At 53.8% G+C, this 23,781-nt stretch overlaps 1 protein-coding gene across 1 annotated transcript in view; it reads right to left on the reverse strand.

The window, feature by feature from the left end:
* Positions 1-21,523, reverse strand: part of RIPOR2 (RHO family interacting cell polarization regulator 2) — a 70,302-nt gene extending 48,779 nt beyond the window's left edge. Inside the window, exon 1 of the mRNA XM_029053124.2 lies at positions 21,323-21,523. The gene's annotated coding sequence lies outside the window, so the exon portion shown is untranslated. The remainder of the gene's footprint in view (positions 1-21,322) is intronic.
* Between the last annotated feature and the right edge of the window lie 2,258 nt (positions 21,524-23,781).

Genomic DNA, 23,781 nt, shown 5'->3' on the forward strand with positions numbered 1-23,781 from the left:
TTAAGCGCTCACTGCGGGCAGTGCTAAGAAACGACAGAAAAGGAAATAGAAGATTGGGGCTGGAACTGGAAGAAGGAAAAAATCCACTGAGAGGACGCTGAAGTGCAGAAAAGGGGCAGAGTGCAGGAGTCCAGGATGACCAAAAAGTGGTGAAAAGCCTCAGGGCTCACCGGGGCCTTCGAGGTCAAAGGGCCCGTTCTGGGCTGACCACATCCAGTTCTCCAGTGACCATCACCGGCAGAGAGAAGAGAGGGGAAGTTGGGGAGGTTCAAAGGAAAATGAGGGATTTTCAGGGCTCCGAAAGGGCTGGGATTGATTCGGTGGTCATCCATCAATCAGTGGGAGCTCCGGGCTGGGACTCGGGAGACCTGGGTTCTAGATTCTGCTCTGACCCTGGCCTGCTGTGTGACCTTGGGCAAGTCTCTTAACCGCCTGGACCTTGGTTTCCTCATCTGTAAAATGGGGATAAGGTACCTGTCCCCCCTCCTTCTTAGGCTTCGAGTATGGGATAGGAACTGTGTCTGCTCTGCTTATCTTCTAGCATAGTGCATAGCACGTAGTAAACACTTAAACACCCTCTTAATATGTGCCATTGTGATTCTAATAAACATCCTAATTTATCATTAATAAATACCAGGCGGAGTGGACACATTAACCCAAGCCGGCTTCTTTGTGTAATAGACTATAAGTTCCCTCTAAACTGTAAGCTCACCGTGAGGAGGGAATGTATCTGTTATGTCGTACTCTCCCAAGCATTTAGTACAGTGCTCCTCACACGGCAAATAAATACGATCGACCGACTGACTTGTAGTGGTAATATCTCTGGAGGTCTCACTTGGGGCGAGGCACCGTACTTTCTGCTGGGAAAGTACAGCAGAAGCAGGATATTTCCCCTTGACGCTGTTTATTGCCATTGTTCTCGTCTGTCCGTCTCCCCCGATGAGACCGTAAGCCCGTCAAACGGCAGGGACTGTCTCTATCTGTTGCCGACTTGTTCATCCCAAGCGCTTAGTACAGTGCTCTGCACCTAGTAAGCGCTCAATAAATACTATTGAATGAATTGAATGAAAGGAGCTTCCCTTCGAGGTAGCAGGAAGTCGCAGGTGTCCCAGAATGGAGAGTCATTCAGTTGTATCTATCGAGCGCTTACTGTGTGCAGAGCACTGTACTAAGTGCTTGGGAGAGTCCAATACGACACACTCCCTGCCCACAACGAGCTTACAGGCCTAGCCCAGCAGAGGTGGGGACTGGGAGTCAGGGACTGTGTCCAAGTCGATTTGCTTGTATCCACCCCAGCGCTTAGTACAGTGCCTGGAGCATAGTAAGCGCTTAAATACCATCATTATTGGTTGCAGCCGAGGAATGAAGATTCCTTGGGAGGGCTCTTCCCCTGATTCTGGTCAGGGCTGGCCCCGAGCCAGACAGATCCCCGGAGAGACCGCACGGATGGGGTTACAGCCAGGCACCAGCAGCCAGTACAGAGCCAGGGAGAGGATCCTGGGCCAAGGCCGCTTCTCTCTCCACCAGAGGGGGAGGGGGATGAAGCAGGGAACGGAGCCGCTTATTCATTCTCTCTCCCTTCCTAGCTGGCTCTGAGTCAGGATATTTGTTATCTTGACAGCATGCCTCATTCTTGGAGTTGAAGGAATTAAAAGTGTCAGAAGCAGCTTTCTGCGCCGTCCCACCTCCCCCTCTCCTCTCCCGGCTCCCTCAACTCGGAACAACTGTTAGTGGAACAGGCCGCTTCCCCAGGCTGCCATTCAGCGCGCACGCCCCAGGCCTGGAACTCGCTTGGGGCACCTCTAATGATAATAACTGTGGTATTTGTTAAGCGCTTACAGTGTCCCAGGCACTGTACTGAGTGCCGGGGTGGATACGAGCAAATCGGTTTGAACACAGTCTCTTTCCCATGTGGGGCTCACAGTCCTAATCCTCATTTTACAGATGAGGTAACTGAAGCAGAGAGAAGAAGTGATGTGATTTGCCCAAGGGCACACAGCAGACAAGTGGAAGAGCCAGGATTAGAACCTATGACCGCCCGACTCCCACGCCCGTGCTCTATCCATTAAGTCACGCCGCTTCCAACCCTGGCTTCTGATAACCCTCCCTCTCCCCGTCTGGTCATCCTTGACCCTCACCTTCCTGCCACTGCCCCAGCCTGCATCTTTGACCCTCCTTCAGCAACAGACTTCCCTTTCTCCACCCTCAGGGCTGTCCACCTGTCACCGTTCTCAACTTCTGCACTAGAAACCATCAGCTTCACCTGCCCGTCCCATTGCTACTCCCTCTTGCCCCCCTTCTCCACCACGCTCCCACCGACAGAACAGGTCTCCGGGTCCTCTTGACCCCAGCGGGCGATGGCTCAGCTGGGAGACGCCATCCATCCGCTCCCAGGCTCCTGACGGGACCGGGAGGGCCGGGAGCCGAGGTGGGCGGGAGCCAAGAGGGCCAGAGGCTGAGAAAGAGGGTCAAGAGCTGGGAGGTCTGGGAACTGAGGTGGTCGGGAGCCAAGAGGGCCAGAAGCCAGCAGGGTCAAGAGCCGGGAGGGCCGGGGTGGCCAGGGGTCTGGGTGGCCGGGAGGGCCAAGGGCGTCTGGGCAGCCAAGAGGACCAGTACTCCTAGAAGCGAGGGCCACACACAAAAGAGGAGGCCTTTGAATGTGTGAGTACGTGTGTCTGTGGATGGGGCTTGAGGGGTGGGAGGAGGGGGCTCCTTCACATTTTCTTTGGTTTCCTCTTGTCACCTTAGTCAGGGAAGGCCTCGTGGAGGAGATGGGCCTGCAGACTCCTGATTAGCCCTGGGGTTGTCACAAAACTGATTCCCCTCATGACAAAATGTCAGTCCTACACGGGTCTACCCCACCCCACTTCTCAAGCAATCAACTGTATTCGCCGAGCTCTCACTGAGTACAGAACGCTAAACTAAGTGAGCCCTGGGAAGAGTACAATAGAAGAAGACAGGGACCGCAAACCTGGAGTGGAGGGGCCTGGAGATTCTGAGCTCGCCAACCCCCAGGACTTTTTCACATGCAAAGCAGGAAGCTTTAAGCCCTTCCAGCCCACTGTGCATCTAAATCGGCTCCGTGGCCTGTGTCTAGGAGAGCTCAGCCCTAGGGACCTAATGAGGAGAAATCGGACCTTAACCCTCTGTCAGCCGGCTCCTCCTAAAAATCCCAAACCCTCCTCCCTTTCCCTACTACACCCAACCCCTTCTCACCTTCTTCCCCACCATATCCCCTTACTATACTTCTCCTTTCCTCCCATACTCCTCTTCCCCCGGTTCTCCTGCTAGCTGTCTCTGACTCCTCGCCACCTCCCGCTTGCTGTTCCCCCCGCATCTCCTCTCTCCCTTTGGATTCTCTGATGCCCTCTTCCTCCTTCCCCCAACCCACCCTCTCTCCCTTCCTTCCCCTCTTTGCCTAGGGTAAGCCCAGTTCTGGCTCTGGTGGGCTGTGGCCTTCTTAACCTCTCTGGCGCTCTGTGTCTTCATTCTCCCCTTAGACTGGGAACCTCACGTGAAACAAGTACCGCGGCGGATCCGCTTATCTGGGATCTACCCCAGTGCTTAGCTCATAGTAAGCGCCTGATAAATACCTTAAGTCACTTGTCCTTCTGCTCCTCTTTTCCGTCTCTTCCACCATCCCTCCTACCCTTCTCTTATTTTCCTTTCCTTGTCTCTGGCCACATCCCTGTGCTACAAAATAAAGTCTCTTCACTGGGACAGCGATTAAGGTTCTTGATCAGAAAGACCCAGAGGCCTCTCGTTCCCCTTCCTGGCATCAGCTATAGCACTCACCTCTTGCAATCACCTCTCCTCCTACCTCACCTCGCTGCCCTCCTACTACAACCCAGCCCATACGCTGTACCTCCATCTCGATCTCTCTCGCCACCAATCTCTCACCCACATCCTGCCTCCGGCTTGGAAAGCCCTCCCTCTTCGTACCCAACAGACGATCACCCTCCCTGGCTTCAAAACCTTATTGAAGACACCTCCTCCAAGAAGGCTTCTCTAAGCCTTCATTTCTTCTTTTCCCGCTCCCTTCCGCTTGGTCCTTGCACTCGCACCCTTTATTCACCCCTTCCTCAACTCTACGGCACTTATGTACATATCCCAATTTATATTAATGTCTATCTCCCCCTCTAGACTGTGGGCAAGGAGTCGGTTGTATTTATTGAGTGCTTACTATGTGCAGAGTACCGTAGTAAACCCATGGGAGAGTACAACAGAATTAGCAGACACGTTTCCCTGGGACGCGTTAACCAACAGTGTTACACTGTGCTCTTCCAAGCGCTTAATACAGTGTTCTGCACACAGTAAGTACTCAATAAACACAATTGATTGATGGGACTGGGCAGGGTCGGGGGTAGGATGCATCTGGTCTTCTGGAGAGTGGGGGGAGACGGGGAGGCTGCTGGGATTATGGGGCCTCTCTCGGGCAGAGATGGTCCCCTTGTCCTCCGCCCCTCACCCCACACGTGGCAAAGTTAGGTTCTCTTTTTTGTTTCTTCGAACCTACAGGGAAGAGGGCACATGGGAACGGAAGCTGTGGTGAGGACACCACCCAGCTGCCTTCTTCCCCACCTGCCTGGAAGCCCACGGGGCCGGACTTCCCTGGGGAGGGCGCCGGGGGTGGTGGGACATGGGCTGGGGGTGGTCAGGCAGGGGCCGGGATCCTGTTCCACCGAGGCACCGCCCCGTTGCCACCCCCCACGCCCAGCCAGAAGGGCGCCCCGTCTCCCGGAACCCATCAGCCTGTCGACATTTGGGTGAGGCAAGGCTGTTTTCAGAAGTGGGTGGCCGCGCTTCCTCCCGGCCCTCGGCCGGGTTTAGCAGTAAACAGGCTGGCTGCTGGTGTTTGCTAAACGGGCCAATACAGGGGGGAGAAAAAGACAGTTGGGGGAGGGGGTTGGATCTCCTCGCACCTCCCCGCTCACCCCAAAAGCAGCCACAGGAACAAACAATCAGAGGGGGAACAACCGTTGGCTTGGTAACCATTGAGGAGAGATGCAGAATTGGCAATACCCCTCCCCGCCCAAACCTCGAACACTCCACTCCTTCCCCTCCCTCTCTGCTGGCACCTGTCCACTTCCACCTTCACCCCAGCACCAACTGCCCTTCACCCCCAAACCCCGGCAGCAGTTCTCCCATCTACCAGGCACAGGTCCCCCCACATCCTGCATCCGAACTGGCTCACCTCAGAGGGTGAAGTGCTCTCCGAGCGCTCCCAGGGTACTCAACTTTACCCAGACCAAGAACGATACCCACTTTGTGACAGTACCCGGGTGGGTTGCATGGGAGATCCCCCTTCACCCCCCAAGACACCCACACTCCAATCCCACCACTCTCCCAGAACACCCTCCCTAACCCTGGTCCCTCCCTTCCCCATTCCCGGCCTGGCCCAGCCACGAATGGCTACCCAGGACGGGATGGGACTGGGGGAACGGAAGTTTAAAAACGCTACTTGTCAATCCCAGTGGACCTGCTGACACTGGCGGGAGAGTTTAGAAGCAGGTCTAACGGATATCATCGTCGTCATCGTGGTACTTGTTAAGCACCAAATGCGAAGCGCCGTTCTAAGCGCTGGGGTGACTACAAGTTAATCAGGTTGGACACAGTCCCTGTCCCACATGGGGTTCACCCTCTTAATCCCCATTTTCAAATGAGGTAATGGAGACCCAGAGAGGTTAAGTGACTCTCGAAGGACACGCAGCATTTATGTGGCAAAGCCGGAAGTAAAATCCAGGCCCACGATCTCTCCACTAAACCAGTCTTCACAAACATCACCAACAGTGGACATTGCTGTGTGCCTGAGATGGGGCACTTCCGGCGGGCAGAGCCCATCCACTCTAAAATCCTCCCTGGACTCTGTTCCCACATGCCACAGGACCAAAGACAACACAAGTCCCGAAAATTACATCACCTTCCTTGGCCCCCGTCTTTCTGGAGGTGATGACCCTATCCCCTCTAGACTGTAAGCTTGTTGCGGGCAGGGAATGTGTCTGTTTATAGTTACAGTGTACTCTCCCAAGTGCTTAGGACAGTGCTCTCCCCACAGTAAGCGTTCAATAAATACGACAATGAATCAAGGGAGCAAGTCAGGGTGGCTCAAAGTGGGAGAAGAGGAAAAGAGGACTTAGGTAAGGTCTCTTGGGAGGAGGTGTGTCTTCAATAAGGCTTTGAAGCGGGGAAGAGTAATTGTCTGTCCGATAAGAGGAAGAAGAACCATCCAGGCCAGAGAAAGGGCACGGGTGAGAGGTCGGCAGCAAGATAAACAAGATGGAGATACAGTGAGAAGGTTAGCATTAGAGGAGAAAAAAAAAATCAGCGTTTCTCCAAGTTGAGTTGGGGGTGGGCTGGCAATCCCTGCTGGACATCGCAAAGGCAGGACACTACGTGGGCAGGGCACTGTGTGGGCTGGACAGCGAAACTGGGGAAGATCTCTTCCTGCAGCGTGGACCCCAGACCCCTGCACGTCCCTGCCAGGCAGCAGAGGGGGAGAACTAGGCTGAATCCGCAAGGCAGGTTAGGGAGGGAGGGGCGTCTCTCTCTCTCTCTCTCTCTCTCTCGCCCTTCCTGTTTTGTACCAAGGGTTTTGTGCAGAAAAGCCGGAGCTCAGCTTGAATAGCCACTTGGTCAGGCTGTTTGTCTCTCAGCTGAAGCAGGGGTGACCGTGTTCTGTGCCGGGGAGCCCCCGGCGGGGGGGTTTCCATGGGGACGTGCCTGTTGTCTTCCCAGAAATTTGCCAAGGAAACTGCCACACACAAAACACACACACATCCCTTCTCCCACACCTCTGTCCTTCTGTCTCTATTTCTCCTCTGTCTCTCCTTCTCTTTTTCCGCCCATCCAGCCTCCTTTCTCCATCTGTCCAACCCCATCCTGTCTCTCCCCGCCTCCTTCTGATCAAGACCCCTGTGGTCACCCGGAACAATATGTCACCGTGCCCCTCCTTCACCCCCAGTGTCTTCAGGCTACCCAGGGAGAGCCAGTTAGCCCTTCCTGACTCCGACCCCCGCCGGACCCCTCCCCAACCCCATGAAGGCCGTCAGTTCCCTACGGCGTGGGCGATGGGCAGAGATCTCTGATAAGAGAAGCAGCATGGCTTAGTTGATAGAGCACAGGCCTGGGAGTCCGGAACCACCTGGGCTTTAATCCCTGCTCCGCCACTTGTCTGCTGAGTGACCTCGGGCAAAAACACTCCTCCACTCTAGACTGTAATCCCACTGTGGGCGGGTAATGTGGCTGTTTATGGCTGTATCATACTCTCCCAAGTGCTTAGTACAGTGCTCTGCACACAATAAGTGCTCAGTAAATGCGACTGAATGAATGACTTCATGTCTTTTTGTCTCCATTACCTCATCTGTTAAATGGGGATTAAGACCGTGAGCCCCATCTGGGGCAGGGACCGTGTCCAACCCTTCCCTGGAGGAAGCCGGAACCACCTCTAAATCCAACCGCTTTCTCCCTTCTCATCTGGCTCTTCAGGCTCTCCTTCCCAGCTTACAGTCGATGGATCAAATCAATTGATCCCAACCTGTGAGGTGCTGAGGAAGAGAAGAGCAGCACGCCACCCCGCCTTGGGTCAGCGACCCCAGAGTCTGTGGGGGTCAATACAGATACCATTGCTCCATCATGGTCAGTTTTGCCTCGGTGTGGTCAGACTCCACCGGACGCCCCCCTGCCCCTCCTGAAACAAGGCCTCCCATCACCTAACACCACGCCTCATGGCTATCAGAAAGAGTATTTTCTTAAGATGCTGCTGATTCCCAAAGCTGACATTAACCTCACTCTTCTTGTCCCAGCTGCTTTTTCTCAAGCATTCAGTCGGTAGCCTGGATGAAGTGCCTACAGCATGCAGAACGCTGTGCTGAGCGCTTGGGAGCGTGGAGAGGCAAAACCAATCCCTGCCCTTGAAGAGTTTCCGGTCTAAAGGAGGAGCTCCCGAAGCCCTCACCCCCACCATCCTTTTCCCGGGAAATCTGGCCTTCACCAGCTGTGGCCTGGTGACCCGTGGTCATCGGCGTCCATGCCGCCGTTTTCCGGAAAAGGGCTGGCGAGTGGATCCCCGGGCCCCTTCGGGCCTTCAGAAGATGCAGCGACGGGACACGTGTGGGAATTTCGATCAACCCAGCGGCAGGGAGCCTCCCCAAGACCGTGTAAGCTGGCACAGGACCGTGGCCCGGGCAGACGTGGCGAGGCAGAGGACCTGGGGCCAGGGGCCCCCGAAACCCACTGGATGAACGGGACCCCCGTGACCCCGGGAACAAAGAGAGCAGAAAACAGTCGGGTACCTCATCACACCCGCTCTCGTCCTTCCGGGCCCGGTCCCCTGCCCCGCAGGATCTGCCGCTCAGACGGAACGCGTCCCAAGGCCGGGCCTGCGTGAGCCCGGCCTGTCAGCTCCAGTTGTCCCTGACCCAGCGGCTTCCCCGGCCCCTGCTTCCCGAGCCTACTCCGGCCTCCCAGAGCGGGGACGCGTGCTGGAAAATAGGCCGGGGTTTGCCCGGGAGGGGGGAGGAGGGGCGCGCCTCGGACCTCAGCCAATCGGCCGTTGGAGCCTCGCAGAGGTTCCCATTGTGCCTCTCTTCCCTGCCGGCCACCGGCCTCGCTTCTGGGGCAGGACGGGGACTGAGGCGGGGAGACCCTCCGCCTGACCGGTGTTCCGGATGCAGCAGGGTGACCCGGGTGCAGATCCCATTGGCCTTCCTTGCCCTGTCCCTGCCCATGAGAGCTGCTGCAGGGAAAGCCCAGATCATGGGCATCGCTTGGCCTACTCCAGTGTGGGTTCTAATCCTGGCTCGCCTGTAAGCCCGTCAAACGGCAGGGACCGTCTCTATCTGTTGCCGACTTGTTCATCCCAAGCGCTTAGTACCGTGCTCTGCACATAGTAAGAGCTCAATAAATACTATTGAATGATTTGAATGAACTGTTGGGTGATTTTGAGCCAGTCATTTCACTGGGCCTCCATTTCCCCATCTGCAAAATGGGGATTAAATGCCTGTCCTCCCTCCCCGTGGGAGCTCCTTGTGGGACAGGGGCTATCCAATCTGATTATCCCGAACGTACCCCAGCATTTTTCATATGGTAATGATACCACAGTCATTACTATTATTAGATACAAGCAAATCAGGTTGGACACGGTCTCTATCTCAGCACTTAGTACAGTGCCCGGCACGAAGTCAGCGCTCAACAAATAGCAGGATTATGATTATTATCATTGCTGTCATGGGAAATGCAGCAGGGATCAGGCCCAGGCCCCTCGAGTCCTCAGCCGGCCCTCCGCTAGGATCCGGGGCTCCTCCCTTGGTGGGTAAGCATCTTGCCAAGAGCGGATTTGGGCTCTGTCTTGCTCTGGGGCCACCTGCCGTGCCCCTCGGCTGCCACGGCAACGGACACAAATGCGCCACTTACCCAGCGGCGGCTTCGAGGCCGAAGAAGGAAGTCCCCTGAGCCGCGAAGGGCTGTGCCCACCTCCGAGCCTTGCTGACCTTCCCAAACCGCTCTTCCTTCAGACCACCACCAACCACCTGCATGATCCCCTCCACCCAAAACAGTCCTCTTGCCCCCCAACTGTCTTCTGTCTTGAGAAGCGGCGTGGCTCAGTGGAAAGAGCACGGGCTTTGGAGTCAGAGGTCGTGGGTTTGAATCCCGGCTCTGTCACTTGTCAGCTGTGTGACTGTGGGCGAGTCACTTCACTTGTCTGGGCCTCAGTGACCTCATCTGGAAAATGGGGATGAAGACCGTGAGCCCCACGTGGGGCAACCCGATTCCCTTGTGTCTACCCCAGCGCTTAGAACAGTGCTCTGCACATAGTAAGCGCTTAACAAATACCAACATTATTATTTTGGGTCCCCACCTATCTCGAACACCCCATCCACCGCCCCCCAAAAAAGCAGCAGGAGCACCTTGGCTTAATGGAAAGAGCATGGGCCTGGGAGTCTGAGGACCTGGGTTCTAATCCCTACACTCCCAGCTGCTTGCTGTGCGTCCTTGGGTAAGTCACTGCTTCCTGTGCCTAAATTCCCTCAACTGTAAAATGGGGTAAGCGCCGAGGTAGATACAAGGTAATCAGGTCCCACCTAGGGCTCACAGTCCAATAATTTATTGGGTGCTTACTGTATGCAGAGCACTGTACTAAACACTTGGAAGAGTATAACAGACTTGGTAGAGAGAGAACAGGCATGGAATCTGCATTTTACAGTTGAGAAAATTGAGACACATAGAAGGTCACACAGCAGATGAGTGGCAGAGCCAGAATTAAAACCCAGGTCCCAGACCCACGCTCTAGCCACTAAACCAAGCTGTTTCTTCGTTCAGCAGCAGCTTGTCGTAGCGGATAGAGCATGGGCTTGGGAGTCAGAAGCTTCTAATCCCGGCTCCGCCACCTGCCTGCTGTGTAACCTTGGGCAAGTCACTTGGCTTCTCTGTGCCTCAGTTACCTCGTCTGTAAAATGGGGTTTGAGACTGTGAGCCCCACATGGCACAAGGCACCACGTCCAACTCGATTTACCGGTATCCACCCCAGCACTTAGAACAGTGTCTAACACATAGTAAGCGCTTACACACCATTAATGTTATTATTGTTCTGTGGTGAAGCTGGAGTAGGAGGGAAAGCCACAGGCTCAAGGTTTGAGCGACAAGATATTAATGAAACCGCAGAACATTTTGTAATCGGAGATGCAAACTGGCCTGCCCGCACCCCTAGGCCAGCCGACCCAGGACCGGAGGCCGGGGAGAAGCCGCTGAATTATGCACGGGCTTCCTTTCCTCTTGGGAGGATTCAGGGGAGACCTAGCCAGATCCAACACTCCGCTCCCATCATCCCAACCGGCCTCTTTCCAGCCTTCTTCATTTAGATTTTGCTGAGGGAAACTTCTCACTGTACCTCGATCTCACCTGTCTCTCCGTCAACCCCTCGCCCATGTCCTGCAACGCCCTCCCTCCTCATGTCCAACAGACGATGACTCTCCCCCCCTTCAAAGCCTTATTGAAGGCCCATCTCCTCCAAGAGGCCTTCCCTAAGCCCTCCTTTCCTCTTCTCCCATTCCCTTCTGCATCGCCCTGACTCTCTCCCTTTATTCAACTCCCCTTCCACAGTAGTTATGTATTTCTAATTTATTTTTTATAGTAATAATGGTATTGAAGCACTTACTACGTACCAGGCACGGGAGGATACGAGCAAATCAGGTTGGACACAGTCCCTGTCCCGTGTAGGACTCACAGTCTTGTTCCCCATTCTACAGGTGAGGTAATAATAATAATGTTGGTATTTGTTAAGCGCTTACTACGTGCAGAGCACCGTTCTAAGCGCTGGGGTAGATACAGGGTAATCAGGTAACTGAAGCACAGAGAAGTGAAGTGACTTGCCTAAGATCACACGGCAGACGAGTGGCCGGGCTGGGATTTATATTAATGTCTGTCTTCCCCCTCTAGACTGTAAGTTCACTGCAGGCAGGGAGTGTGTCTTTGGTATCGTACTCTGCCAGGCCCCTAGTACAGTGCTCTGCGCACAGTAAATGTTCAATAAATACTACTGAAAGAGTGCATATGATCCACATTGGCCAGGAGAAGAGGCGTTGCCAGGTATAGAGAGCGGGGCCTTGGAGTCGGAAAGAACTGGGTTCTAATCTCGGCTCCACCATTTGTCTACTGTGTGTCCTCGTGAAAGTCTCTTCGCTTCTCTGTGCCTCGTTTCCCTCACCTGTAAAATGGGGATGAAGACTGAGTCCCAGGTTGGGCCCAGCCCATGTCCCGTATGAGTAGCTTCTATCTACCCCAGGGCGTAGTTGAGTGTCTGGCACGTAGTGAATGCTTAAATACCATTTAAGAAAAAGCCGCCAGCTTTTTGGAATCACAGATTCAAACACAAATTACGGAGGGTGTCATGGTCTTGGTAGGTTTGGATCTGGGCAGAGTTTGGGAAGTAAATTCTACTCAGTCATCAGGCCAAGGTGATTACAGCAGCCTTGAAAAGTTCTGAGTGTGTTCTGTTTCCCAAAGCTGTATGATTAATCGGAGCTATTGTGTGCAGGGGAGCGAGAAATTGCTTCCATTTTGTCATTTTAAGTGCATTTTATTAGGGCACTTAACAGGCCATCTTGCCGTCCCCCTGGGAGAGTGAAAGTATATTTTCCCATATAAGTACATGGCTCGACTCTGCATGTGTAAGTACACAGTTTGACTCCGGGAGCCAGTCATCTCAGACACAATTGACAATTAAAATAAGAAAGAATCCCGGGACCCTCCCGAGGATCATTTAAAATGTTCCCGTTCAATAGCCGTGGCAGGGGATGGGAGGGAGGCAGAGGTGGGAAAGTCAAGCAAGGAGGAAGAGGGGGCGGAATTTGAAGACGGGATATAGGAAGTGCTGCTGGGCAGGCTGAGAATAACGGCAACAAAAAATAATTTTGGCATCTGTTCAGAGCCTACTATGCGCCAAGCACTGCACTAAGCGCTGGAGTGGACGCAAACAAATTGGGTTGGACACAATTCCCGGTCCCACATGGGGCTCACAGTCTTAATCCCCATTTTAAAGGTGAGAGAACTGAGGCACAGAGAAGTGAATTGACTTCCCCAAAGTCACAGCAGACAAGTGGTGGAGACAGGATTAGAACCATGGTCCTTCTAATAGTAATAATGGTGTTTGTTAAGCGCTTACCATGCGCCAAGCACTGTTCTAAGCACTGGGGTAGATACGAGGCTATCAGGTTGTCCCACGTGGGGCTCACGGTCTTCATCCCCATTTTACAGATGAGGTCACTGAGGCACAGAGAAGTTAAGTGACTTGGCCAAAGTCACCCAGCTAATAAGTGGCAGAGCAGGATTAGAACCCACGATCTCTGACTCCCAAACCCGTGCTCTTGCCACTAGGCCAAGCTGCTTCTGACTCCAGGCCCTTACTCTATCCACTAGGCCAGGCTTTTTACCTACAGCATCCAATCTACAAGACCAGGGATCACTTCATGTCCTTTCTTCCACTTGGCTCGGTGGAAAGAGCAGGGGGTTTAGGAGTCAGAGGTCATGGGTTCTAATCCTGGCTCCGCCCCCGTCAGCTGTGTGACTTTGGGCGAGTCACTTCACTTCTCTGTGCCTCAGTGACCTCACCTGCAAAATGGGGATGAAGACCGCGAGCCTCGCGTGGGACAACCTGATGACCTTGTATCCACCCCAGCCCTTAGAGCAGTGCTCAGCGCATAGTAAGCACTTAAATACCATTAAAAAAAAAAGAGCTCAGTCTCAGTTTCTCTCAGTGTCACCCGTGTGCTTGTAGCCTGACTCACCCTGGGTCACGACCCCGGGGGGGTGCGACTGACACAGGGAGCTACTAGATGCCGGCATGTCCGCTGGGCCGGTTATTATAATTGGCAATGGCAGATGCCGCCCACGGCCACGTCGAAGGCGGTGGTGGTGAGGAAGGGGGCGGAGCTGTTCTCCGGCCACAGATGAGGAAGCGGGGGATAATAATAATTGCGGTATTTAAACACTTGCAGTGTGCCGGACACTATACTAAGCACCGGGGAGGATGCAAGCAAATCTGGCTGGACACAGTCCCAGTCCCTCATGGGGCTCCCAGTCTCAATCCCCATTTTACAGATGAGGTCACTGAGGCCCAGAGAAGGGAAGTCACATGCCCACGGTCACAGCACACGAGGGGCAGAGTGGGATTAGAACCCATGACCTTCTGACTCCCAGGTCTGTGCTCTATTATGCCAGGATGCTAAAGTGCTTAATAATAATAATCGTGGTATTCGTTATGATTACGATGGAATGACCGATAAGCATCATAATAATAGGAACAATCAGCCATGATGGGATAGAGTGTGTTGGCCAGAAAAAGCGTCGGTACCCCTTCAGGGCTGGCTTTCTACGCTGCCTCTTTTTGGGAGTAGTCCTGACCCGCACTCTGTGCCCCGGGCTAGTGAATCCATTAGCCCCCAGTCCACATACGGAGCCACAGAGACAGTGCCCGCCCCCCAGAACCTGCCATCAATGCCTCCTCCATCAATTATTCAAAAGGCCTTCCGTTCTCAGGTTTCCGGTCCTTTCTTCCCTTTGCGGGGAATAACCACCAGCACGGGGAGGGTAACAACTGAGCTTAACACTGTACCAAACGCTATGGCCGTTCAGGGTCGGGAGGGAGGGAGAGAGAGTGGCGACTCATCCTCATTTCACAAAGTGGGGAAACCGAAGCCTGGAAACACTCAACCTGTTCGAGGTTCCACCTCAGAACCGGGACGGGAACCTTTTAGCGATCAATTTGCAAGAAGCCATTGGTGGACGAACTTGGATGTGGTTGAGGATGTGGGATCTGGGATCCCCCTTTCTTATAGCCGTTAAGTTCCTTTATTTTGGTATTTTTTAGGTGCTTACTATGTGTCAAGCACTGCTCTAAGTGCTCAGGTGTACAGTAATAATAGTATAAGCATTTACTCTAAGTGCTGGCGTAAATATAAGTTAATCAGGTTGGGCAAGATCCCTGTCCCACATGCGGCTCACAGTTTAAAGTAGGGGGGTAGGGATAACAACTCTTTTGTACTGTATTTTTCCAAGCACTTCATACAGTGCTCTGCACACAGTAAGAGCTCAATCAATACCACTGTTCAAATGGTGCTAGCAAGACAGTCCTAGCAATCACGGAGGAATTCTGACCACTTCAGACACAAAAACCTCTTCCCTCCTGTTCCCCTCCCCTCCCAGACCTACCCCCGCCCCCTCCTCGGATGACATACTACGAGTTAGCACTGTTCCCTCGACGATGCCAGCCACTGGACCGTCCGTAATCCCGGCCACCATTTTGAGCAGTCCATTCCTCCAGTTATCGGCCACGGCCCACCCTTAGGCCCCAGTGCCTCCTGGCAGAGGGGAGGCTCTCTCTCTGGGAGCGTGGGCATCGTCCCTCAAACCCACCGAGGGTGGGGAATGGGGAAGAAGTTGTGGTGGGGAAGACTCGCCAGTCCACTTACCCTCCATAAACTCTGGAGACTCCTGAAATAACAGTAACGAGTAACAAAAACGAAACCCCGGGGGGGGGGGTTTCACCTGAAGGGAACGATTCAGGTTGGCATTTCTCTCTGTTCCCGGGGGTGCCCAGAAGGGCGTGTGAAGACCCCAGGAAGGTGGGCACATATGTCCGGCACAATGTAGCTTACAAAAGTGAGGGGAGCTGAGGTTGGGTAGTGCCAGGGTTCTAGAGTCTCTAAGCGCTGCGACTTTTCAAGAAGAGTCCCAGATGGAAAGGCTTCTGGCACTGCATCCAAAGCAGATGGGGACGGGCCAGTTGGACCCCGGACTGTCCGGCAGGCCGTCCCAGGAAGAGAGAGAGATCTTACCTCCCCAAGCAGCATGGTCGCTGTTCTCGCTGCCCGCCAAAGACCGTCATGTCCTGAACTCTGGGCAAATTGGGGAAGGGGCAGCTCCTCCGAGACGGCACCCTTCCAAATCCACAGACATCAGCTGCTATCTCTGTGTCTCTCACTCGTGCCCAGTGCTGAAGTCCCGCCCCCCTGGGAGAGGAAGTGCCAGGAGCTGGACAACCCACGGCTTCCCTGGACTAGCATTGCGTGCCCCCGGGGGTCACCTGCCCAAGGTGAATCAGATTTCATTAGCTGCCTTTACGAAGGTCAAGCACAACAAGGTAATTATGGACAATTAGCACAGGCCTCAGAGACACCCCCTGCCCTGGGGACAAGACACAGCCATCTCTGGAGGAACAGTTACGGCATCCGCCCTGGCGTCGGGGAGAGGGTTTGGATCACCCTGTCCGTGACCCAGATGGGTGGGTCCAGTGCCCTCCTTGAGTCCCAGCCATCCAGTGGGAGTGGAGTCAGGGGATGGTCCCCAGCACCCAGCTGTCCTGCAGGGCAGGACCCCTGGCTCCCCAGTGGCCAATTATTTCTGCAGACCAAGACCTGGTGTGCCGGGGGAGGACGGGACCCTGGGATCCAAGATAGACTCCAGCCGGACACGAGCCCGGGAGTCAGAAGGACCCGGGTTCTAACCCCGACTCCACTTAGCTGCCGTACCATCTTGGGCAGGTCACTTTGCTTCTCTGTGCCTCAGTTACCTCATCGGTCAAATGGGGATTAGGACCGCAAGCCCCAAGTGGGACGAGGACTGTGACCAACTTGATTAGCTTGTATCCACCTCCGCTCTCAGAACAGTGCCTGGCACATAGTAAGCGCTTAATACCATAAAAAAAAGAATTTAAAATAATAAAAATAAGAGACGCAACCTAAGGCTGGGGCTGCTCCAGTGGGGACAGGGTCTGGACATAGGGTTCGGGAGGGCCTGAAGGTCATCTTCCGCGTCCCTCGGTGCCGGCTACCGTTAATGCCGCCCCAGCTCCACACTGGCCACCGCTAACGTGCCCCCTGCAACACGACACCGCAAAAACCGACCCCATCCTTGGACGGGTCAGGCGGAGGAGGTGCCCAGGAGACCGGAACCCCCTCGGCCATCACCCCAGTAGCCGGCACATCCACGTGACCTCCATCTACTAGCCAGGTGGGGGACGGGTAGGGGTAGGGAGCCGGACCACCTCCCTCGTCCCCCAGGACACTCACGGCTGAGCAGGCGCCTCTGAGCCCGATGTCTCCGCGGTGGGCGTCTGGCCCAGGGCAACAGGGGTGGCAGCACCATATCCTCCCGTGGCCGAAGCCCTAGGGGCATCTCCCGGCCGGAAGGGGCCGCAGAGGCCCCGGGAGGACCCGGTCCTGGGCTCGGACTCCTGCCGGCCCTGGGCGGGCAGACCCGGGGGCTCCCCGGCCGGCCCCGGAGCACCGGGAAGACGGGTTGCTCCTCCGCTCCGCCCGGCTGCCCGCACATGATTTATGCATGAAGGCGGCGGGCGGGTGGCGTGTTCGGTGGCGGCCGATCACCGAGCTCTCACTCCTGACCCCGAGCTACTGAGGAGATGGCGTGGCCGGGGCCGGGAGCGGGAGGGTGACCTGGACAGGCCTGGATGGACAACCGGACCCACGTCCCCAAACACCCAGAGTTTCCCAGACTACGCCCCACATTGGCACCCTCCAACCCAGTCCAGCATAGACCTAGGCACCCCTGCTCCAGTGCAGGGCCCCCTCCGACTAGCGATCGGGGACCACGGGACCCCCCCAAGAGGGCAGGGCACCTGCCCATCTCCTCTCAGTTCTCTGCCATGATAATAAAGTGAGTCACGGCCCTTGAACTTACTCATGACTGTTGCTGAATCCTCTCCAATCCCCAGGAGGTGGGGAGAGGCAAGTATCATCATCCCCATTTAACAGAGGAAGAAACTGAGGCCTAGGGAGGTCAGAAGATGCATCGGAGGCCCCACAACTGGCCAGGGGCAGATCTGGGGCCACAGAGACACTGGACGCTGACCCCCAGAAGGCAGGCAAGGGATCCCAGGGCTCTGGCAAACCCCTAGAGATTCAATAATTCAGAAAGTCAATGGCCTGCTGGAAAAGGCACAGGCCTGGGACTCGGAGGACCTGGGTTCTAATCCCAGTTCTGCCAAATGCTTGCTGTGCGACCTTGGGCAAGTCACTTCACTTCTCTGGGCCTCAGTTCTCCTGTTGTTTTCCATCTTACTTAGACCGTGAGCCCTTCATGGGAAAGGGTCCGAGACCGGCCTAATTTTTAATCTACCCTAGTGCTTAGAAGAGTGTTTGATACATAGTAAGTGTTTAAAATAGTGTAAGGAAAAAAAAGCTACGCTGCAAACCAGGGAGGGAAGGAGGAAGAAAAAAAGAATAGGGACTGGTAGTCAGTAGAGCGAATAAATAGGGATGAAGTAGTTGAATAAATCAGAGCGTGCTGCTGGGTATAAACCTCTGGGTGTGGGCTGAGGATGGGTGGGTACACAAGTGCTAAGGGAAGGGGCATTGTGTGACACAGCTTGGGTTGCGGGAAACAAATCAAGGAGGAGGCTTCTTAGCAGCAAGGATACAGCTTGGTTGAAATTTCTGTCAAGCTGGTGAGCAAGGACCAGGCACTGATAGATTGACTGAGCAGCTCAGCTCAAAGGAATTTGGAAAAGAGCTCAACCGTTTGCTTCTCCCCACCTCGCTCCCCCTCCAACTCACTCTTGCACAAATGAAAGTCAAATATCAAAACCTGAAGCAAGGGGATCAGCTTCGCCCCCACCGCCCACTCACCTCCCTGGGTTCTGCTCTGAAATAACTCCGTGGAGACGGAGAACTTCAATCACCCAGCAGACGACGGAAGTGACGGGGTGGACTCACGTCAGGAATCTTTTCAACTCACACTGCCGAGGGAAAACCGGGGCTATTGCACCAAAACCGTCCTCTGGCTGTCTGGCCCCCAGCACCAAGACGGACTTGGATGGGGGTTCGATTCCCCAGTAGGGATGAGATTGGGGGGGGGGGGGGGGAACGTGCCCAAACACCCCCAATTTTTTCCCAAGCCCAGGAGGAGAAGTTGGCAGCCCACAAACTCCCCCAGGGTGAGCCGAGCAGCCAATTTCAGGATGGAATCTAATAAAAAAAATCACTAATACTTGTGGCATGTCTTAAATGTTTCTACCTGAGAGCGTGGGCTAGTTGAGTCAATCATATTTGACTGCTTACTGTATGCAGAGCACTGTATTAGTGCTTAGGCGAGTACAATATAACAATCAGACAGACATTCCCTGCCTACAACACACAGTACAGCAGGCACAGGTCTGGGAGTCAGAGGACCTGAGTTTTAATCCCAGCTCCACCACTTACCTACTTAGTGACCTTGAGCAAGTCACTTCACTTCTCTGTGCCTGTTACCTTATCTGTAAAATGGCGATTCAGATACCTGTCCTCCCTCCTACTTACTGTGAGCCCCATGTGGAACCCGATCGTCATATACCTACCTCAGTGTTTAGTACAGTGTTCGACACAGTATGCATCTAAATACCACACCTATCATCAGTGTTTATTGAGTACTTCCTTTGTTCAGAGCACTGTACTAAGCATTTGAGGGAATACAGCAGAGTAGTGGGTATGTTCCCTCCCACAGTTATGTGCCAAGCACTGGGGTAGATAGATAATCAGGTTAGATAGTTTCTGTCCTATGTGGGGCTCAAAGTCAAAGCCTGAGGGAGAACATACCTTATCCCCATTTTACAGATGAGGAAAATCAGGCCCAGATAAGTTACCAGCCCAAGGTCACACAGCCTCTTCCAGCCTAGACAGTAAACTCATTGTGAGCAGGAAATGTATCTTAAATTGTTCTCTCCCAAGTCCTTAATAAATGCTAAATAAAGACAGTTGACAGCAGATGAGTGGCAGAGCTGGGATTCTTAGGATTTCAGATCCTGTCCCTTTTGAGAAGCATCCATTTCAGGATTTAACCCCGACTGTCGGTAAATTCTTCCTCATAATCCAACCTAAATCTCTCCAGTGATTTAAAATCCATCTCTTCATGCTTAGCCCCAATTTAGAGAATTATTGGACAGTATCTTCTTAAAAATCTGGCCATCTTCGCCTTCTTTCCTCCAAACTAAACAACCCCCAGTTGCTTTAGCCTTTCCTGAGAGGCCTATTGCTTTAACCTTTTCATTGCTTCCCCCCCCCCTCTTTTTTTAGTATCTGTCTCCTTGCACTAGGATGAGTTCTTTGAAGGCAGGGATCCTGTCTACCTATTCAGTTGTATTTATTGAGGTCTTTGTGCAGAGCACTGTACTAAGCTTTTGGGAGAGTACAACATATACAGACATATTCCCTGTCCACAGTGAGCTTACAGTACTCTCCCGAGTGTTTAGTACAATGCTCTGCCCACAGTAGATAAGCTCCTTAAGGGCAAAGATCCTGACTACTAACTCTATCGTACTCTCCCACATGCTTAGTGCTCTGCACGGCGTAGATTGAAAGCTCCTTATGGCAGAGATCATGGGTATTACCTCTTGCACTCTCCAAAGCCCTTAGTAGGGTGGTCTGCGAACTGCTGATGTTCAGTAAATGTCACTGATTGATTTTCTTCCCCGTTAGTTTGCTGGGATTCCACTTGGGATCCGCTCTGACCACCTGCTCATTTTAATCTGTGGCCCAGTCAACGTTTTGCCAGCCTAATTTGGGTTGCTTGACTTCCATCATGTCAATGAGTCTCTCTGCCACCCAGATTTGGCTCCAGCAAACTTGCCACCCATCCACTGCCAAGCAACCTGTAGATCATCAACATCATCAGAGGTATTTATTGAGCACTTATTGTGTGCTGAGCCCCATATTAAGTACTTGGGAGAGTACAATATAACAGATCTGACAAATCAGCTGCCGGGGGGTCGAGAAGCCCGCCAAGGATATAGAAATGAGAAAACTGTCTGTAGTCCTTCTCTGGCTCCAGCAGCGGGGTCAAGTTGGCCTGAGTGGAAAAAAAAGTTTAGTGACTTTCCACTGGGCACTCTGTCCAACTCTATCTCCCCTACCACTGGAGTGAGGGTTGCCAACACACAGAGTGCTTGAAACAGGGCTTGGCACATAGTAAGCCCTTAAATACCGTAATTATCATCAACTCAGAGCAAGGTTCCAGCCAGGTGGGCACAAATGCCCACAGCAACAGGTGAGGCAGAATTCACACTATTCACCCAGGACCTCACCGGCCCCTCCGAATCACAGATCACTACTGCTCATCCAGCTCCCGCCAGGCCACCATCGGCAGTGCTGACATCACCCTGGCAAAATTTCCCCCAACAGCAAGGCTCATCCCCACAGCAGCATAGGTGCCACTTTGGCACCAGTGCTCGACACATAGTAAATGCTTAACAAATACCATGATAGTGAAATAATGGAGTTCGGGAGCTATTATGAGGTCCAAGCCTGGCACCTATTTAAGATGACAAGTGACAGCATCTTGGTCTGCCCCAACATCCTTCCAGCGCAGAACTCTGGCTCCAGCAGGACCTCCAACTTGCTTGGAGGAATCATGGGGTGGTAACGCACATGTCCACAGACCATTCAACACCCCTGTTTCTCCCCACTCCATCCTTGACTTTTCCCCAGTATGGACCAGTCAACACCCCCATCCCTCCCACAGTGACCCAGCACAGACTACCCAAAACTCTGACTTTCCCTTCTCCATCCCTGCATCTCCCCCAGTGACCCAACATGGACCCTCCAACACCCCAAACTCCCCCCCAGGGACCCAGCACAACCCACCCACTACTCTGACTCCCCAAGGACCCAGCACAGACTATTCCACAGCTCCATCTCTCCTCAACTGGCCAACCCCCCTCCACTGGTCTACCCTCTGGAATCTGCTGGAATTTTTAACTACACAGTTGAACCACACATATTTGACCTTCTCTTTCCCTCTATCTCCTTTTCTCTCTCCTCCCCAGCTTAAGAAGACTTACCTGGATTCTTCTTAGACAATCACACTCCTGAACTGCAACATGCAAGAAATCCCTGCCAGATAGTAGCCCCAATTCTAAGGAAGGCCATAAAAAAAGCCCAGTCCTCTTCAACCTTAAAACCCTCCAGCTCTCTCTGCCTTTCACCAATTTTCTGTAACCCTCCTCTGCCTTTTCAGCTGTTCTCTGGGGGCGGGAGCAGAGCCCCAGTTGAGAGTAGTTTGCCCTCACTCTTTAATGAGTGAGGAAATTTCCTTAAAGAGGCAAACTCTAGCGCTGCTATGGAGAGGTTTCCTAGTTTTGTCATTTATTTCCAACCTGATTTTAAGAGAAGGAGGAGGGAGGGGCATGACTTGTAATGTATGAGAAGATAAAGGTGAAGTAGGGGGCTTTAAAACTGTGGTACTTATTGAGTGCTTAGCAGAAACCATAGCTCTGTAGTGAGCGCTGGGTTTAGGACAAGAAAATCAGATCAGGCACGGTCTTTACCCCACAGAGGGCTCATGGTCATTTATTCATTCAACTCAATTGTATTTGTTGAGGGCTTACTGTGTGCAGATCACTGTACTAAACACTTGGGAGAATACAAATAACAATAAACAGAAGCACTCCCTGCCCACAACAAGCTTATAGTCTAGAGGGAGGGAAAGCAGATATCTTACTCTTATTTGATAGGGAAGAAACTGAGGGCTCCCAACCCTATTGTCCTTCAACTAGGCTACTCTGCCCCTTCCCAGCGGGGAAACAGGCTGCACTGCAGAAAAGGCGAGAAGAGGCTAGGGGGAAAGACCTGACTCCCTTTACTACACTGGCTCTGGGACCCCGTAGCTGCTCGGTTACCAGACGCTTCCTGCTCACCCAACTAGAGAGGAGGAGGATGCTGGGATGAGGAGTGACATTTCTAGGTCAGCCTGTCTGCCCCCCGGGATCCATTTTCTCTCTCTCTCTGCTCATTAATCCCATGGATCCTCCACAGAGCATGCTGAGGATGGGTGTTTGGGAGAGCTTCTGGAGGCAGAGGGCCCAGCTTCTGCCTGTTCTAGTAGGTCTCCTGGCCCTCCCAAGCGAAGGGAACCTCGGGTCTCCTCCGTCCCCTCCTTGGTGGGGAGTCGGACCTCCAAAGCCGCATGGTTAAGGGTGCTCAAGGCTGGGACCTCACTATATTGTGGGTCTACCAGTGAGCCGGCGGGGAGCCTCAGTGGCGCAGTGCTCACAAGGCTTTGCCATTGGTGCTAATGATGACGGTGTTTGTTAAGTGCTTACTGTGTGCCCAGCACTGTTCTAAGCACTGGGGGGATACAAGGTAATCAGGTTGTCCCACATGGGGCTCACAGTCTTAATCCCCATTTTGCAAATGAGGTAACAGGCACAGAGAAGTTGTGACTTGCCCACAGTCACACAGCTGACAGGTGGTGGAGCCGGGATTAGAACCCATGACCTCTGACTCCCAACCCTGGGATCTTTCCACTGAGGCATTACCAGCTCATTGATGGGTCTTCCCTGCCTAGGGTACAGGAGGTAGTCATGGGCAGTCAGTTCTTGGTTAGTAGCCATTGGCCGTCAGCCATTGACTGACAGACATTGGCCCGTCAGGAGGGCAACCAGCCACAGCCAGCTTAGAATCAGATGAAGCGATGGGGCCCCAAGATGGCTCCCCCAGGCCTAGTCCCGCCTGCTTCAGCCAGCACGGGCACGGGATCGGGCCTTGCCCGACCTGGTCGTGTTGGGGCGGGGTAGGAGAGCCTCCCCATTTCCTGTAGAGCTTCACTCGCCCCTGCGGGGCTCCCGTCGCAGCCCGTAAGCGGCCACCGGCGACTCTCGCCGATGCCGGACACACAGACGCACATAAGTCATATGCCCTTCACTGGCCACGCTGCATCACGTAATGAGATCACATGCCGTTGTGGGGAAGAGCACGCGTTCCTCGGCCCGGAGCGAAGAGCGTGACCACCCCCCAACCTCCCCTTGCTCCAGGGCCGCCGGGTCCACCTCCCTGCCGATTCCTGGGAACGTGGGGGCCGCTTCCAAGCCGAGCAACTCAGAGCCAGGAGCGGTGGGGGAGGGAGGCTGGAAGCGACCATAGAAATAGTGAACAGAGAGGGGTCCAGAGCTGGCCCCATCCTGGCCCCGGGATGGACCAGCTGGAAACTGGATTAACTGACAAAAAACTGAACAAATGGTCACCCTGGGCTGGAGGTTTCTGCGAGACCACCTGGCTGCCTTCTGTCCCTCCTAGTCTTTCTCCTCTCTGCTCTGCCTTCTCTCTTCCTTCCCCTTCTTTCCCTTTTCCATCTCACTTTCTCCCTAGGTCTCTGTCTGTCTCTCTCCTCTCTGTACTTCTTCTTGGTTGTCTGCCTGTCTCTACGCTCTCTGTCTTTCTTTTTCCCTGGGTCTCTGCCTGTCTGTCTCTCCCCCTTCCATCTCTCTTTCTCCCTGAGTTTCTGCCTGTCTCTAACCTCTCT

This window comes from Ornithorhynchus anatinus, chromosome X2 (assembly GCF_004115215.2).
Source record: "Ornithorhynchus anatinus isolate Pmale09 chromosome X2, mOrnAna1.pri.v4, whole genome shotgun sequence".
NCBI lineage: Eukaryota > Metazoa > Chordata > Mammalia > Monotremata > Ornithorhynchidae > Ornithorhynchus > Ornithorhynchus anatinus.